Consider the following 19,481-nt stretch of genomic DNA (forward strand, 5'->3'; position numbering starts at 1 on the left):
CGACCTTCCGAATGGCATCAAGAAGTCAATAGCTGTCAAAAACAAAGCCCGGAGAGAGTGGCAAAAGTACCGCACCCCTGACCTGCTGAACAAATACAACGAACTGACAAGACAGCTCAAGATGCAAATAAGCCAGCACAGAGGTGAGAAATGGGAAGCAGCAACAGCCAACCTGAAGGACTCGGACAACTCTCTATGGAGAATGACCTGACGCTTGACTGGAAAGAAAGAACAAAACCCACCCATACATGAAAGACACACCTGGCATGCAGCAACAGGGACAAGGCCGAGGTCCTTGCCGAGACACTGGAGGCATCCTTCAGGCCCAACCAGGCAAGCAAAATAGCAGCAGAAGTCGAACAATAGGTCACAAAGCACCACCTGGAGCACCCGCCAGAAACCGAAGCTTCAACCATTGAGGAATGCTCAACAGGTGAAGTCCTAGCCCTAATAAAGAAACTAAAAAATGGCAAGGCTCCAGGAAAGGATGGAATAACAAACCAAGCCATCAAGATGCTCCCAGATGCTGCAGTGGATCAACTTACAGAGATATTCAATGCGTGTATGCAGCAGCAGTACTTCCCCAAAGCCTGGAAAGAGGCAAGAGTCATTGTTTTCCCTAAAGCTGGAAAACCACTACGAGACCCTGCAAACTACCGACCCATAAGTCTGCTATCGGGCCTATCAAAGCTCTTTGAAAAAGTTATTCTCACTCGTCTCACGGACTCAAGTGAAAACCTCCTCTCCAAAGAACAGTTTGGGTTCCGGAAAGACCACTCAACAAATCACCAACTTCTACGAGTTGTGGACATCATCAGCCATGGATTCAACATCCACAAGTCTACAGGAGTAGTCTTCCTGGATGTAACCAAAGCATTCGACCGAGTATGGCACAAGGGACTGCTTTACAAACTCATCAAACTCAAGTTCCCAAGCTACCTGGTTAAACTGCTCTCTAACTACTTGTCAGGACGGACCTTCCACGTGACGGTACGGGTGGAATGCTCATCAACACGCCCTATCCTCGCTGGAGTGCCTCAGGGATCAATTCTCGGACCTTTTCTCTTTAATATATTTACCAACGATATCCCCACAGACTTAAAAGAAGACTGATATGGCTCTTTACGCTGATGATGTTGCAGTCATCTCCCAATCCTTCAGCGAAATAGAAGTGGCAAAGAACCTTGAGGCATCACTCAACAGTCTCGCTGAATGGTACAGCGACTGGCAGATCACCCTGAACACAAGCAAAACCACAGCAACATTATTCACCAGGAAGCTGAACAGGAAACATCCACAGATCCTCCTCAATGGGGATGAGATCCAATTGGAAAACAGCAGCTCCTACCTGGGGGTGACTCTGGACTCTAAACTCAGCTGGAGAAACCACATAGAGAAGACCTGCCAGAAAGCAGCAGCCAAACTGGCTGCATTATACCCACTCCTGAAGACCAAGTCGATGCCCATGCAGAGCAAGGTGCGAGCAATCACCGCAATAATTCAACCAACTATGACATATGCTTCACCAGTTTGGAGTGGCTGCCGCCCGCAGCTTCGGAAAGACCTACAGAGACTACAGAGCAAGGCCTTACGGATTGCAGCAGGTGCACCTATGTTCACACGAACAGCGGACCTCCACAGAGACCTGGGCATTGAGATGTTGGACGACCATCTCCTCAAACTTAACAGGAAATCTACAAAGGATTAGATCAAAAGGAAAACCCACTGATCAGGAAAACTCGCAGACATCTCTACAAACCCATTTGACCGATACCCGCATCCCACTGAAGCGCTAAACATGCGAAACTGAAACAACAACGCAGCATCCAAAATCTCATCACTGCCTGAAGGCAAACGCCGGCAGATACGCAAAACTCACCGCTGCCAGACAGCATAATCGCCTCGGCAAGCAACCAAAACCCTTTCACTGTCTGATGGCATAATCGCCGCGGCAGGCACCCAAAACTCAACACTATCAGGAGGTACTTGATAGACAAAGACGAGACTCTCTGAGGAAACATGCTGACAATTCTGCAAACTCAATTGACCGCTACCCGCGGCCCTGAGCTGACCATGTGATACAACCACAACTGTGACAAAGCGTCACACATCAATAAGACAACCTAAACAGCGACTAAAAAAATTCGAAATGAATGTGGAGTAATGAGGCTACTGCCTTGGTATCCAAAAACTCACCACTGTCGGAAGGAATATGACAGATGAAAACAAGACAGAGCAGCTGGAATCTGAGGGTTTGCTTTAACTTTCAAATAACTCTCCACATGCTCTGTATATTCTCAGAATCGATCTGTTGTATCATGGTGATTGTTTGCAAGTAGATATAATGTAATCTGGGGCTTGTAGGCTACCTCCAGAAGTAACAAATTGGGCTTATATAGGCCCACCCGAATGCACCCTTGGCCTACCCAAGTAAAAAGTTCTGGTGCTGGGCCTGGATGGAAGGCCTACGTGGAAGAGACCTGCATCGAGTATCCACAAAATTACTTGAAGTGTGGAAAGGACAATCTGGAGAGGAGAGGTGGGAGTTGTGGAATGGCAGGACACCAGAGGCGAGAGGTGCACAACCACAAGGCAGCAGAGGTGTGTAATGACTTGGTAATAACTTGTCCATATTCATTTCCTATACTTAAATCTGTATGTCACAGATATACGGCGTAAGGATCTGCAGCAATTACTCATCTCAGGCACCACTTTGTGAGTGTGACACGGGCAGTGTATTCTCATGCCACCTCTGATTCATTTCTGTAATGTGCAAAGACCACCGGAAATGCATGCATACAGTTTGATATTAGCAATTTGGAAGTAGGGTCTTTTGTCATGAGGAGGAGCTGGGAAGTTTAACATACATGTGCAACGGCGTCCTTATGGCTTTACACATACTGCTGCGTGTGGTAATAATCTTCAGGGTATCCACTGCAAGAAAGAAAGGATTCAGCCGCACAAGGAATGAGGAATAGAGAAAGAAAGAAATGAAAGAGTGTGACACTTCAGTACAAGTGGACTTCAGTACGACTGTATGTAAATGTAGCCAGGCCTGGTGTAGTGTATTTAAAGAAAAGCATCGAAATATAGCTGTGATATTGTAGTGCATTGTTGCCTGTTTATTGTAAGTATTAGGGGGCCTGCTGTGCCTCCCCATGTATTCCTGCAGTAGCCCAGTGAACCAAGAATGAAACTGGAGGATTGGAGCAATGTTTTTGAGAAGTATGAGGGGCTGTGATGAGAGAAGCATGTGTGTCCAAACACACATTAGCCACGTTAAAACATAAATTAGGTTTTGAAAGGAGAAGAATTATTGAACACTTTACTAGTGCCTAGCTGAGGGGAGGAAAATGAGAACCACAATATAGATCTGGATGAAGACCGTTCGATCTTAAGAAAGATCGTACAAAAGAGCAATAAGAGCTCTTGAGGAGAAAGAAAAAAGTTATTTTCTAAAGGAAATGAGTGGGAGAAAGTATGAAACATGAATAGGTGGTAATACATAGGTTTGCTGCCATTTGTAAACGTAAAGATCTCCAGGAGGAAATAATTAGGGACCAGTTGATTAATTGTATCAACACATTCAAAATTCAGAAGAAATTGCTGATTGTGAAGGAACCATCCATTTAGAAGACCTTTAGCATAGAAAAGTGGCTAAAGATACAGGGAGAGGGTGGTGGCAAGCTCAAAGGGAAGATAGCAGAGCTAATGGTGTATCGATGAACATGAGGGGAAGTAAGAAGTTAGGTGTTGCAGAGGCCAAAGGTAAAGCAAAAGGACATGGAGAGGAAAATTGCATTGTTACTACTTCAGTAGTATGAGGTTTGTGGCTGTGTCTTCCAAATCCACAGTTACAAAGTAAAATTTATAAATGGAATAAGGTGCGACAGTTATTAAATGTGCAAAAATTAATTGGGAGGCGCAAATGAGAGAATGAATCGAGGGCAGGATCATGATTTGAGCTCTGATGATGAAGGGAAAGACGAGCTGTTTGTGGCATCAGAATGAATGGAAACACATAAAACTGTTCGCAGTATGGATGAATCCTATGGTCCACCAAGGTGCATTGCAGAGTTGCTGGGAAAGTACATATATATGTGTATGCGCTCATGTGCACCCTATATAGTCATTGATGCGGACATATTTAAGAAGTATAAAGGAAAGGTTTTGAAAAAAAACATAGGGATATTGTGGCATGATAATACCTGTGGTAGCGTAATTTGATGCTAAACTGTTTTGGAGATAAAGGAGCCATTAGGAAAAGTGCGTGTGGAGAAGAAAGCAAAGGTCTTGCTGGGGTGGAGAGACCAAAGGTGTTTGGGAACTGTATTAAATACAAATCAGACAGAGCAGGTGTTGGTTACTAATGAAAGGAGTAAGGAAACGTCGTGCAGTAAATGTGGTAAGGTGTATAATGAGGAGTGCATAAGGCAGTCATTAAGGTTAGAACAGAATACGCTGTACGGAAGTAAGATAATTGACCAGACGGAGGCTATTGACTGGACAAGGCCCAGAGCCGCGGTGCACAAGTCAAAAGATAAGGTCAGCTTGTGTATGAAGGACTTGACCAAGTGAACATGGTTAGATCCTCATCCTTCAACTAAGATCAGTGAGATGCTGGTGATGTTGGAAAATGGGTTGTGAAAAAAGTAGAATGTCAGGAATATTCCAAATCTGGTGATGAAAATCTAATAATAGATTAAATTACTAGAACTGATAGAAATAGCACCAGGTCCAAAGGAGTTGAAAAAGTGAAGTACTTCTACTGGCTGAATATTATTCTAAATGTGTAGATCACTGTGTGGAAAGAACACAAGCAGTGTGTTGTTTTCAATCACAAATATAAGCCAGATGTGCATGCCTTCAACCTTCATTATGTCGGGTCGTTTATACTAGGTTTCATTTGGGAAACTTGTCCCAATAACAAAAAGTTATAGAACGTGTCTGACCGTCATTTCGTGTCTAGTTGGCTACCTCTACTTCATTATCAATAGGGTATTTTTTTCAACTTACACATAAGATGATGGCTTCCCCAAAGCCAGACAATAATGGCTTTTTAGCATGCATCTTCATGCTTCAAACTGTATTAAATTTGGCCTAATACAAAAATCTTACTATTTGAAGTATCATACAATGTGTCCTACGCACATGAAACCATTAAATTAGAGATATATCACTCTATTTCTGGAATGAGTAATATTTATCAAATCAGAGAAAGGTACTTTAGGTAAGACCGCATCTTTGAAAGATGGTCATGTTATTTTCCTGTAATTTAGGTGTATCATTTCTCCACATCCCCTCAGGCCATGTTGTGATTCCCATAATACCATAAATGCTCTAATTTAATTTATTTATTGTATTTTTTTTTCTTCTGCCACTCCTCTGGTATGAATAAACCATCTGACTTTATGCTAAGAAAAAATTAATCTGTTCCTGATAAAAACGGAGAACGCTGTATAGCACGTATAAATATAATATGATGTCACTGGACAAATGTATATGGCAAAATTGGGTGACTCACAAGCTTTGGCAACTAACCCACTCCACTGAGTTACGTGGATTGATCTTTTATGTTACTTAGGGTAAATATTTTAGCTTTTGAAACGTGTTTCATTATTTGTACCCCTAATTGTATGTTTTTTTTTGTGACAGCCTGAAGAAGTTGCATTGTTTTACGGGATGATACACGTTGGCTGTATTAACCATCATATTGTAAAATAAAATAAAGTACTTTTTCTACTACTCAAGATTTATGGGACTAGTGCGTTTACAATTTGACTTGCTGGAAACTGGTGAACACAGTTGATCAATTAAATCTTTATTAACTCCAGGTTGTGCCCTGCCCACACTCCTGTGTTTAAGACCTAAATATTCCTGATGTTTAAACCCTCTGTTCATATAGTGAAGTACATAGTGGCTCCATGGAAAAATTAAAAAATAAAACAATATTAAAACAGGTTTAAAGCTGCATTGCTGGGGTTGGGAGAGGGCAGGCAAAGACTTCCAGTCTCTCCTGGAGCGCTCAGCCAATCCTGAATCTGCTCTGATGCATGAGAGCAGCTTCAGGATTGGCCGGCGGCATAAGAGCGCGACGAGATGCTGGAAGGCAGCAGGTATGTTTTTTTTGTTGTCTTAGTTGTCCCCAGTCCCCCACCCCCTCTTTTAGCCAATAAGAGACGCTCCTGTGTACCTATGCACACTGGTGTACAAAGAGGGGACAGACAACACCAGCCTGGTCACTTAATGGGACAACTTAAACCAGATATGCTTTACCAAACAATTGGGCGATTCAATTGTTCCATGTTGTAGGCAATGGCGGTTTCCATGTTCCTTGTTTTAAACTATGGGCCCTCTAAGGATGGCTTGTCCTGTGTAGATGCCACGGAGTTTGTGCCAAACTTTCAGAATCACCACCGACTGGAAGCCCTTGTTGGATTTTTTCCAGAAGGAAAAGAGTTACACAAACAGAAGGTATCGGTGTTTCCCCCGGTAACCTTCTGCAGATTTTACCGACCAACTTTTGACAGAGGAAACTGCAAAGGTGTTTATGTAGATAGCCCAAAAATCCAACGTGGATCTGGCACTCGGCATTGAAGGAGTGATAGGACTGGATGTGCCGTCTGCGTCCCATTTATGTCGGGATTGGAACGTGGTTTCATAACATGAAACAGGTAAAAGTAGAACATTCTGCATCTTTCTGGAATATCATTATACAATATTTGAAAATGTATATAGTGTATAAATTGCCCTTCGATTTTCTCTCATGGGGGGTGTAATGGAGATATCGGTGGATTAAATGGACAAGTAACTGTTCACTTTTACATATGGATGGGATACAGATCAGCATTTTTAAACTTGCAAAAACCTCGAGTCATTCTGTGATGTGTAGAGGTTTTATATCCGAGGTCAGTGCAGGCTGGAGCAACCTCAAGATGTGCAGCATCGTCAGCATTTCCCACCCTCGTTGTAGAGACAGAAGTGGAGGGAAATTACTTCTAAGTGTCATGGCGGCCGACAAGGATGTTACAATTACTTCCTTTTCCCACAGAAGCTGTCTTGCATGCCCGAAGCGATAGCAGCACCTTGAGGGAGACTACATTGTGTATACTGTGGGCGAGGTACCAAAGCCTCATCCCGAGTAAGACTAAAAAGCGTCAAGTGTACCGTATGCCGAAGAATGATAGCAATGCCCTTGGAGAGGCTGCAAAGTGCTGACTATACCTTGAGCTGAGGTGTGATGGACATAACCCGTGGAAGGCTACACACACAGTGTACATCTCTTGCTGAGATATCACATCTGTGCCCCCTAAGAAAAAGCACTGGACTGAGGTGTGATAGCAGTGTACATGGAGAGGAAACAAAGCACGGAGTTTACCATGGGCTGTAGTGTAGGAGCAGTTCCCCGAGGACGGCTACAAAGCACTGTTTTTAGTGGGCTGAGGTGTCACTGAAGTGCTTTTTGATAAGCCACAAAGTACGGAGTATACTGTCGGCTGAGGTGTGATAGCAGTGACTTGCGGAATGCTACAAAGCCCTGTGCATACTGTCAGGTGAGGTACAATAGCAGGGCCCTGAGAGAAAGTACAAAGCACTGTGTATACTGTGGGCTCAGATGTGATAGCAGGGCCCTAAAGAAGGTACAAAGCACTGTGTATACCGTCGGGTGGGGTACGATAGCAGAGCCCTGAGAGAAGGTACAAAGCACTGTATATACTGGGGGCTGAGGGGGGGATAGCAGGGTCCTGAGGTACGATAGCAGGGCTCCGAGAGAAGATACAAAGCACTGTGTACACTGTGGGCTAAGGTGTGATAGCAGGGCCCTGAGAGTAGATACAAAGCACTGTGTATACCATGCTCGGAGGTGTGATAGCAGGAAGCTGAGAGAATGTACAAAGTAATGTGTATACTGTGGGCTAGTGGGGTACGATAGCAGTGCCCTGAGGGAAGGTTCAGAGCACTTTCTATACTGCAGGATGAGTTACGATAGCAGGGCTCTGAGAGAAGGTAAAAGCACTGTATATATTGCGGGCTGAGGGGGATAGAGGGGCCTGAGAGAAGATACAAAGCACTGTGTATACTGTCTAGTGGGGTACGATAGCAGTGCCCTGAGGGAAGGTTCAAAGCACTTTCTATACCGCAGGATGAGTTACGATAACAGGGCTCTGAGAGAAGGTACAAAGCACTGTATATATTGCGGGCTGAGGTGGGATAGAGGGGCCTGAGAGAAGATACAAAGCACTGTGTATACCATGCTCGGAGGTGTGATAGCAGGACCCTGAGAGAAGATACGAAGTACTGTGTATACCAGTGTTTCCCAAACTGTGGTCCGCGGACCCCCAGGGGTCCGTGACACGTTCCCAGGGGGTCCGCAAGCAGCAGTTTTAAACACACTTAAAAGTTCCTTGAATAATCTGTTGTTTTTGGGCAACAATTAAAGTGTCAACTCCAGTGATTAATGTACCTGCTGGGGAGAGATGCGTGTTTTGTTCAGTAGCAGGTTTAACTCATCTAAGATAGCTCAGAGGGTTAATATGCCTGCTGCAAAGAATGTGTACCATGCATATAAAAAAAACAGTTGTTTATGTGCATAGCTCAGTGGGTTACTTCTTTGTCACAGAGATTCTTTTGTTATTATGCAGTCTAGCAGTTACAATCATAATCCAGCACCTTCAGCTATGACCTGCCATCAAATAGCAGCATGCAAACTGCATGGTACACGTTAGTATGCTATCTTTTTTTCCCCAGCATTTCACAATTCTCACATTGCCAAAAAGGTTTGTTCGGGTAGAATTAAATTGATATAATTAATGTAAAAACTAACCACTATGTTACATTCTGAATCAAGATTTTGTGCTTTTCCAGACAAAGCACTCTGAAAAAATGCTCACCTGTATGGATGACATGTGAATGTCCCCTTTGCATTATGTAACAAAACATTTTCTATACACTGATTTACACACGTACGATTTATTGTCACTGTAAGTGTGTGATGTAAAGTGCTCTGACACCTACACTTGTATGAGAGATGCTATAAAACAAATGAAATACATGTGACAGCGGGGCTATTGAGAGAAGAGAGGCACTTTGTTGGAGGGTGATAGTGAGGATTCATAGAAGAGCGCCAAAAAGATTGTTCTATTGGTGCATAGTGAGGTTATCATTTACTATGCTTTAAAAGCAAATACAATTCAATATATAATGACAAATGTATTGCAGAATGCACCATTTTTCCCCATATTTTCTTGGTGGGGGCGCCCCTCAAAGTTTGCTTTGCAGTGGCCAGGCTCACTCACTGCACTCAGGGGAATATAAGGATGGCGGACGGATCGCCACCGCCATGCAGGCAGTGGCGATCCGCCCGACATTCGTGACCGTCCGCCACCTATTTCCCCCCCGCCATATTACAATGGCGGATGGGACTGCTGCGGATGGAAACTCCGTCCGCCGCTTTTACGCCCCGGTCGCCTTGTGGTCGGGGCGGAAAAGGGTTCATATGGCTGGCAGTGTCTTCCAGACACCGCCAGCCATATTAGGATGGCCTCATGCAGATGCCTTGCCGTGGCGGCATAATTGGCATAGCGGGACCGCCGCTCACGTAGCGGACGGCCCCGTTTTCCACAGGGATGGCGGGCGGGCAAAGTCCGTCCGCCATCCTAATCGGCCCCTTAGTACTGGGACTGGCCTGACAACATTTGCCAGGGCTGTATTGGATTTCCAGTCTAGCCCTGGCAGGAGCCTCAGTCTGCGAATTAGAACTAAATATTGAAAAGATAGTCGCCGAGATGCAGCACTAACCATTCCATTAAAAGTTTTCGATTTTGCTAATTCTTCCTATGTACAATATTAAGATCTTTAGAGATTTGAGTATTTGTTTGGTGTACACAAGTGTGTTTTTCTTTTTTCAAACTACTGTTTTAATGTTTGAAATTTAAATCGTACAAATTGTTTGGGGGTCCTTGGCTTCCAGTAGTGACTCAATAGGGGTCCTCAGAAGTCAAAAGTTTGGGAACCACTGGTGTATACCATGCTCGGAGGTGTGATAGCAGGGCCCTGAGAGAAGATACAAAGCACTGTGTACACCATGCTCGGAGGTGTGATAGCAGGGCCCTGAGAGAAGATACAAAGCACTGTGTATACCATTCTCGGAGGTGTGATAGCAGGGCCCCTGAGAGAAGATACAAAGTACTTTGTATACCATGCTCGGAGGTGTGATAGCAGGACCCTGAGAGAAGATACAAAGTACTGTGTATACCATGCTCGGAGGTGTGATAACAGGACCCTGAGAGAAGGTACAAAGCACTGTGTATACCATGCTTGGAGGTGTGATAGCAGGGCCGAGAGAAGATACAAAGCTCTGTGTATACCATGCTCGGAGGTGTGATAGCAGGGCCCTGAGAGAAGATACAAAGCACTGTGTACACCATGCTCGGAGGTGTGATAGCAGGGCCCTGAGAGAAGATACAAAGCACTGTGTATACCATTCTCGGAGGTGTGATAGCAGGGCCCCTGAGAGAAGATACAAAGTACTTTGTATACCATGCTCGGAGGTGTGATAGCAGGACCCTGAGAGAAGATACAAAGTACTGTGTATACCATGCTCGGAGGTGTGATAACAGGACCCTGAGAGAAGGTACAAAGCACTGTGTATACCATGCTTGGAGGTGTGATAGCAGGGCCGAGAGAAGATACAAAGCTCTGTGTATACCATGCTCGGAGGTGTGATAGCAGGGCCCTGAGAGAAGATACTAAGCACTGTGTATACCATGCTCGGAGTTGTGCTAGCAGGACCCTGAGAGAAGATACAAAGTACTGTGTATACCATGCTCGGAGATGTGATAGCAGGACCCTGAGAGAAGATACAAAGTACTGTGTATACCATGCTCGGAGGTGTGATAGCAGGACCCTGAGAGAAGATACAAAGCTCTGTGTATACCATGCTCGGAGGTGTGATAGCAGGGCCCTGAGAGAAGGTGCTCGGAGATGTGATAGCAGGACCCTGAGAGAAGATACAAAGTACTCTGTATACCATGCTCGGAGGTGTGATAGCAGGGCCCTGAGAGAAGGTACAAAGCACTGTGTATACCATGCTCGGAGGTGTGATAGCAGGGCCCTGAGAGAAGGTACAAAGCACTGTGTATACTGTGGGCAGTGCCTTGTGGCAGCTACAAACCTAGACTGTTCTCTTACCTCTTGGAGTCTTTGCTGCTGCTGTGCTGCTCGCTTCTGTCATTTCGGAAGTTTACTTTACAGCAAAGACAATGAGGTTCAGTGTGTTACTGTCAGCAGCAAGTTTCATCACGACCTTGTTTACATATTCAGGATGTGAGGGTGAAGGTCCCCAAACATCCGTGGGGGCAAAAGGAGAATTTCCCAATAACCTGACATGAGGGAACATAGGGTTTACAATCCAGAAACATCTGTCACCTGTAGGGTGTTCCAGTTATTGGTGCTTGTATTCCCTCTTTCTGCTGTCCCCAGTCTTACATTCCACAGGGTCAGGTACTTGATGGTTCAGGCTCTGCCCCTTGGGTCTGCAGGTGGGAGCTGCCATGAATGACGTGAAGACGCACCATCTGTAAGGCATAGCAGGATAGCGGCAGGGTTCATGTGAGAGGTGTGGCGCAGTGGCCAGGGTGGCTGACTCTGGAGCACGGGGCTCACGGTTTGAGCTCTGGCGCCATCTCAGCTCATCATCATGTGACTGCGCAATAGCTCATTTAATGTCCCCGACAGCCCCCAGCGCCTTGAAACCCTAAGGGGTGATATGTTTGCGCTTTACAAATATGAATTATTGTACAACCTTTGGCCTCCTGGGCCTGCAGGTGGGGGCTGCAATGATTTAATTGAAGATTCTCCATCTGAGCAGTGCAGCAGGATAGCGCCACGGTTCATTTGAAAGTACAGTCTCTGCCCCTTGGGTCTGCAGGTGGGAGCTGCCATGAATTACAAGAACACGCATCTGTGAAGGGCAGGACAGTGCCAGGATTCACTTGAAGGCACACAGTCTCTGGCCCTTTGCACCTGCGGGTGGGAGCTGCCATGAGTGACGTGTAGATGCGCCATCTGTGAAGGGCAGCACCATTGCACCAGCGGTCACATGTAGGTACAATCTCTGCCCCTTGGTCCTGTCAGTAGATGTTGCCATGAATGACATAAAGATGCTCTATCTAGGAGGTGCCCCAGCAGAGTGCAAGGATCACTGGAAATTACAAAGTCACTTACATCTTCATGATGTACTGGGAGCTACCATTGGCCGCTTCAGAATGTGATGTCTCAGGCCACTAGAGACACAAAGGAGGTTCAGTGGGTCAGTAGTGTAAGGGTTCACTTCAAGGTTCACAGTCTCTGGCCCTTAGATATGCAGGTGGGAGCTGCAATGAATGACGTAAAGATGTCCAATCTACGAGGTGCACCAGCATAGTGCCCCATTCACTTGCCCGTACAGTCACTTACATCTTCCGGATGCACCTGGGCGCTATCATTGGCCGCTTGAGACTTCAGAAAGGAGGTTCAGTGGGTCACTGATGTCACTAGTGTAAGGGTTCACTTGAAGGCACAGTCTCTGTCCCTTGTGCCTGCAGGTGGGAGCTGCCATGAAAGACGTGAAGATGCAGCAGGATAGCGCCTGGGTTCACTTGAAGGTAGACAGTCTCTGGCCCCTGGTCCTGCAGGTGGGAGCTGCCATGAGTGACGTGGAGATGCACCACCATCTGTGCAGTGCAGCAGGATAGCGCCAGGGTTCCCTAGTCTCTGGCCTCTACAGAGAGCAGCATGGGAACTGGCTTGGCTCACATGAAGGTGCATGTTCTGTGGTATGTAGACAACCTGTGCATATTAAGAAAAGGTATCATTATTGTTATTGGAAATTCATTCTAAATCATATTAGGTTTTGTAAAATTGAATATACATGTATTTGTAAGACTAAATAACACGGTCCTCTAGATGAAAAACAAAGGGCCCGATTCCCAGAACTATCTTACGACAAAATCCTAAACTTACTGCCATTTTGGTATTCACAGAAGGCACTTACTGATTTTGACATTCACAGAAGGCACTTTCTCATTTCGGTATTCACAGAAGTTAGGAGTCCTAACTTTAGGACTCTCCTGTGAATACCGAAAGTCTTAAAGTTAGGATTTTTCTCAGTTTAGGAGTAGTAAAGTTAGAGGATTTTTCTCAGTTTGGGAGCAGTAAAGTTAGTCCTAACTTTACTACTCCCAAACTGAGAAAAATCCTAACTTTAAGACTTTCGGTATTCACAGAAGGCATTTAGGAGTGATTGGTGGCCTAGATGTTTTTCATGTTAAGTTAAATGTATAACCAGGACAGGGAAGTACCCTAAATCTTGGCTAGGGTCCATTTTAAAGCCCATTTTGAAAAAGGTGACCCCAGGTGTCAATTGAATTATAGATTATTCAGTTTGTTAGACATTTTGGAGGTCTTTTCAAGATTGGTATTGACTCCCCTTGAGGAATGGGTGAGGGTCAGCAGCCTCCTTCCCATCAAACAAGGTGCGGTACGTGAAAGTCATCCTACAGCCGACATGGCTTCAAATTATGTGCGATTGCAAACTAGGATGGATTTGCAACAAGGTTGTGTCTCAAAGTTGCGTTGGAAGGAAATGTGTGTGAGTGAAAGGGAATGGGACTAAGTAGGGGGTTACAGGAATTAATGAATTTAAATGCATACCTCTCTGGGCCAAATATTCCCATTGGACCCGTTTCCTTCCAAACAATCATTGAAGGATTCAGCATTTCAAGTCTCCTCTAGACATGACAGCAATTACTTGTCGGTGAGAACTTCCATTCGTAAAACCTTATGGTGAGGATACCTTTTCCCATATGTGTTTAGTCTGCACGATCACATTTGTGGCTTAGAATTGCTTAAATTTTGGTATGGGTGTAATCTTATCTTTTCTTACCAAGAATGGTATAAATGCTGACAGGAGTATAAAGGGGTGTGGGGTGTGTGCCCGTGCCCCCTAAAAAGGAAGTGGTCTACATGCCATATTTTGATAGACTATATTTTACATCAGGTTGAATCAAGTCTTTAAAATCCTTATTTATTAAATATTGGACACGGTCTAGACAGGAAGAGATAGCATTATTGACCAATGTACTCCTTTGATGTAGCAGTGGGCCGTGCATGCTTTTTTACTCTGTATTAAACATCATTAGGAAGTAAATATGAATAATAAGTTGCATTTTTAATTAGATCTTAGTCTGTTCTACTGTGCTGCAATCGTTTGATCATGTTTTATAGATATCTGTCCAGATAAACTTATTTATTTACTATTAACATAAATCTCAAAAAAGGAAATCTAGGGATATGTTTGTTACCATGACACATTTCTGCTCTATCACATTTCGGGCACATACGTCGGTATCAATGTTTTCCCCCTTTTGCCAGATTTCACCCTTTGCTTTATTGGAGGAGAATCTGGTCTACACCAGAACTATTATCCTATGCTGCTGGCCTTAAAGATCTAATGAGGTCAAATTCTCAAAAGAAAATCAAATGACTCCAGGAAGTTAAATTGATTCTGCTGAGTATAGGTATGGCAAAACTATGGGAGAACCCAGAAAGCATTCAATTTCCTTCAAAAACTTAATTGAAGAAAATATATTGGGGCTGCGTGAGTGACAACATTGTTAGGAATAGCGTCCCTTCAACACGAACAGGGTATTTTCTGGACGTAAAGCCATTACAAAAGCTGGAACCATACTGGGACACAATAACCAAGCCTCACGACAGAAAACTTTATTTTCGTTCTTTTTTTTTTCTTTTTTTTTTTTCTTCTTTTTCATTTCCCCCTGTCCCAAAGATCGCCCACCGCGGAAATCCCTACAGTGTCCCAGTGTGAAAACCCCCTGCTGTTCCTCATGTGGCCGAGGACTCGAGAGTCCCACAGTGGAGTCAGCTTGGTGATCCTCCCCTTCCAACCCAGAGCAGCCGTCGCTGTATGCCAGAGCGTCACCGTGAGTTTGGTGGGTCCCACTAAGGCGCGAATTTTGCGTTGGTCATATAATGGAGCCAATAAGCTGTTAGTGCCTAGTTGCCCCCTGTCAGCCTGGAATGCTGGCTCGGCTTATGAAGTATGGAGCCATTGGTTGATGGGTTTAAGGTGTGCCGCCCAGTAATACAATTTTAAGTTGGGTAAGGCAATACCACCGTCAAACCAACCTCTATGCAGTTTGGATTGGGCGATGCGTGTGGGGAGGTTCCCCCATAGAAGGTTAGATACCAATGCAGCAACCTTTTGAAAGAACCTAGGGGCTACCGGGTAAGGTGTATTTTCAAGGACATACAAAAATCTTGGCAGGGCCATCATTTTATAAAGTGCAGCTCGCCCCAAGAGCGTCAACGGGAGTCCCGACCAAAATTTAACGTCTTGCTTGAGCCTGTCTAAGTGGGGCTTCAGATTTTTGTCCATAAACTCCGCGGGGTCACTAGTAACTTGAATTCCTAAGTATTTAAACGACGAGCCCGCTATCTTCAGAGGACACCCCACGCCGAGGGCCGGAACCTGCCCCTTCAAAACATACAATTCCGATTTGCTCCAATTAAGTGTATAGCCGGATACTCTGCCGTGAGTATCACAGAGATGTAATAGGGCTGGCACTCCGCTGTCCGGATTAGTTAAGTATATCAGCATGTCGTCTGCATACAGGGACAGCCGGTCCTCCCAACCCTCCTTCCAGCATATGCCCTTGAGTAGGGGAGAGGTTCTAATAAGAGTAGCAAGGGGTTCCAGCGAGATCGCGAACAACAACGGTGAGAGGGGACATCCTTGTCTTGTACCCCTCCCTAGTGGGAACATCCACGAGATATGTCCATTGGCCACCACCCGAGCCACCGGGTCAGTGTACAACAGTCTGACCCACGCAATAAAGCGGGGCCCAAATCCCAAGCGCGACAGCGCCTCAAACAAGTATGTCCACTCTACAAGATCAAAAGCCATCTTAGCATCAAGGGCTAATATCACTGCTTGTGATGTGACCGATTCCGCCCTGGCCAGTACTCCGTGCAGTCTGCGTAGATTTAATGCCGTATTTCTGTGTGGCATAAATCCGGACTGATCCGGGTGTATAAGAGATGGTAAATGGGGCAAGAGTCTCGTCGCTAGGAGTTTGGCAAGAATTTTGGCCTCTGCATTAAGCAGCGAGATGGGGCGGTAAGAGGAGCATTCTTCAGGTGGTTTGCCTGGTTTGGAGATGGCCACTATAGTCGCCGCTCTCTGGTCCGGCGGAAGTGTACCCTTCTCCAGACATTCCTTAAACATCCCTAGCAGATGTGTACTGAGGGTCTCAGGCACCGCTTGATACCACTCTACAGGTATTCCGCTAGGTCCCATAGCCTTACCCGGATTTAAGGCACGAATAGCCAGTTGTATTTCATCAGCGGTGATGTCTGTAGCCAACTCACATGACTCTTCCGAGGACAGCGTTCGGACCTCGATCGGTGCTAGTACTTCCCTGGCCATCTCAGGAGTAACCATGTGTTCAGGGGTGTACACCCGTTCAAAGTGGGCCGCAAGCAGTTCAACAATTTGTCCCGGGTTAGTATGTATCCCCCCGTATTCGTCCTTCAAACGTTGGATTCCCCTAGAACTCCCTTCCCGTTTGTCAAGCCATGCCAGCATTCTCCCCGCCTTGTCGCCCACCTCGTAGATCCTAGTTAGAGTGTCGGTTAGGTGCCCTTTCACGTGGATGCGCAAGTGATTGTTGTATAGCTGCTGTTGCGGTGTCAGTGCGTGTAGGGTGGATGGAGTGGGGTGTCGTTCGTGAGTCGTTGTCAATTCCTGCAAAGTTAAGTCCAGATCAACTAGTTCCTGAGACCGTTCTCTTTTGTAGCCCGTGATGGAGTTTATGGCTTGTCCCCGTAAGACCGTTTTATATGCCTCCCATAGTACCTCGGAGGAGCGCACCGAGTGGACATTCTCAGTGAAATATTGTGTTGTCGCCTTTTTAAGAGCTTTGCGTAAGGAGGGGCATTGTGTCTCAACGTCTACTCCTCCCCTTTCAGGAATTGGAACGGCAGCCATTTGATACTATGGGGTCCATGGTATATCGATGGGCAAGTGTGTCACGGGCGCTGGGTGTGTAGTCGTGTAGGAAAGTGCTGAAGGTCCTCATGGAAGCTTTAGACCCCTGCTCTCTCCACCCACCTTGCATTGACTCATGTGGGAGTCTAGTCTTTGTCCTTGACCGTACATGTAAGTTCCTAACTTTAAAAGAACAACCCCTTCCCCAACCCCCCCTCCCTGCACCCCTGCCTAACGGACTTCCAACTGCCCGCCCCCCCAACTGAGCAGAGTGCTTGACCCATCCCACAACCAGAGTACTTGCGTGTTGGGGGGAGAGCGTCTCCCCGAGCAGGCGGCATCCCTGCGTGCTTCCGGGGTAGCCTTGCCAGAGTCCATGTGCAGCATTTGAACGGTGTGTCAATGGTCAGCGACTGCCTCCAACGGCGATCTCAGAGTAGGGGTCATTCCTCACCACCGGCCCCTGCAAATCCATGTGAGGGAGGGCCCTCCGCTCCTTCTCGACCAGACGTTTGTGAGCCAGTCCCGCTGTGTCCTCCGCGGTCATGATTCGGTCTGTGTGTTTTTCGCTGCCGGTCCACGGTGCGCCATCCCTCAAGCCAGTCCCGGGCAGCGTCCGGGGTGTCGAAGAACCACACCTTTTTGTCCGCTACTACTCGCAGCCGGGCCGGAAATAGCATCGAGTACGGCAGTTCCTTCTCCCTCAATGTTTTTTTTACCTCCAGAAACGTCCTCCTCCTTCGGGAGACCTCCGCCGTGTAGTCCGGGAAGAAGGCTATTCTCGAGTTCTGGATCTGGATGGCCGGCGCCACTCTTGCGGCCTGCAGGATGGCGTCGCGGTCCCTGAAATTGAACAGCCTTGCCAGTATTGGCCGAGGCGGGCCTCCTGTCTTAGGTTTTCCCCCCGGCACCCTGTGGGCCCGCTCTACTGAAAAGAAGTTTGACAGTCCCTTAGGCTGGAGCCTGGTTTTGATTATGTCCTCCACATAGAGGTCCATGGCCCCTGTATCTTCCGATTCTGGCACACCTAAAATTCGGACGTTGTTGCGCCGGGAGCGTCCTTCCTGGTCATCCAGTTTATCTCGGAGCAGTTTGTTGTCAGTTTGTAGTCGCTCCATCGCCGTTTGTAATTCGGACACATCTTCGACCAAGGATATGGTGACGACCTCCACCTGTTTGACCCTTTCATTCATTTTCTGGAGGTCCGCCCGTATCAAGGTGACCTCAGTGGCTGTAGCTCCCACTGTCGCCTGCACCTGAGCCAGTGCCGCCAAGACATCCTCAATTGTGGCCTTTTTCGACCCCTCGGTCTCCGTCATTTTCCCCGCCGTCTTGCGTTGCTCTTGGGGAGGAGACTGTCTCTCATAGGCGAATTTGTCTAGCTTGGCCTGGGTAGCGCTGTGCCGGGGGCCTCTGTTTGACCTGATGCTGTGTTTACTGGCGTTGCCATCAGCCACTGAGGGTCGGTGTTCGGGCCAAGGAGGGCTGGTCACTCCTTTACATGTAACCGTCTGTGGGACGGTAGCGCACTGGAGTCCTCAGTGAGTGAGAGCCGTGGCCCCTCGTATGTCCTTGACTACTGGGTCTTTACCCAGCCACAACGCGAGGGCAGGCAGGGCGTTATCTGCACGAGTGGTAATTGATGTGACCCCCCACCCAATAGCGTTGCGACTTAGGCGGCCCTCCGAGCCCATACACCCGCGGGGCGCCCGTCAGCAGGCCAGGCGGGGTGCAGTGGGCCGCGGCAAGTGCTGGGTCGTGTCCCCGCGTTCTGCTGAAACGTAGTGCCCCCTCGGCATGCGTGCTGTTAGTGTCCCTCCAGCCCTCGTCAAAGTCTTTCCAGGGGGGGGGGGGGGGGTTCGACTCACCGCCCCCGCCGTATGTGACTGCCTCACGCCGGCCGGTGCCAAAGGTGAGTCCGCCAAGACAGCGGACCTCCGTGTGTACGCCCGGGAGGCTGGCCTGATCCCCGCTCAGCAAGGGCGGCCGTTGCAGGGACTTGGGGTGTGACGCGCGTCCAGCGCGTAAAATCGCGGCTCTGTTTCCTCGATCCGTGGCGTTGTCCGCACCTCTGAGCTTGATCTCACGGTCGTGTTGGCTGCTGCTGGACCTCGCGGGGCCCCGCCCTTGTCACCGGGTTCCCGGAGGACACCCCACGGATGCTCGGGCAGCGCGTCCAAGGAGCCGGCACTTCCGGCCAATCACCGCCGCCGAGAAGCAGCTTCCGGCCGGCCTCAGTCTGTCCGCTACTCCGCTGCCTCCAGGCTGACGATAGGCCCCACCTCTCTCCGGGCTCCGCCAAGTGTTTCGGTTCTGCGGGCAGGCAGCCGCCGTCCCCAAAATGCTGCGCTGGGTGCCGCAAGGACTCCGGGTCCGGTCCACCCATTCAAGCACCGTTAAAGTCAGGATTAATACGTCGGATTGCAGTGGGAAG

General features: G+C 47.3%; 1 pseudogene across 1 annotated transcript in view; it reads left to right on the forward strand.

Moving 5' to 3' along the window:
• LOC144752354 (major histocompatibility complex class I-related protein 1-like) overlaps positions 1 to 19,481 on the forward strand; it is a 1,183,291-nt pseudogene that overhangs the window by 123,628 nt on the left and 1,040,182 nt on the right. Inside the window, exon 4 of the transcript XR_013594111.1 lies at positions 2,464 to 2,539. The product of XR_013594111.1 is annotated as a major histocompatibility complex class I-related protein 1-like (transcript). The remainder of the gene's footprint in view (positions 1 to 2,463; positions 2,540 to 19,481) is intronic.

The sequence above is a fragment of the Lissotriton helveticus genome, chromosome 5_1, assembly GCF_964261635.1.
Source record: "Lissotriton helveticus chromosome 5_1, aLisHel1.1, whole genome shotgun sequence".
In the NCBI taxonomy this organism is placed as follows: domain Eukaryota; kingdom Metazoa; phylum Chordata; class Amphibia; order Caudata; family Salamandridae; genus Lissotriton; species Lissotriton helveticus.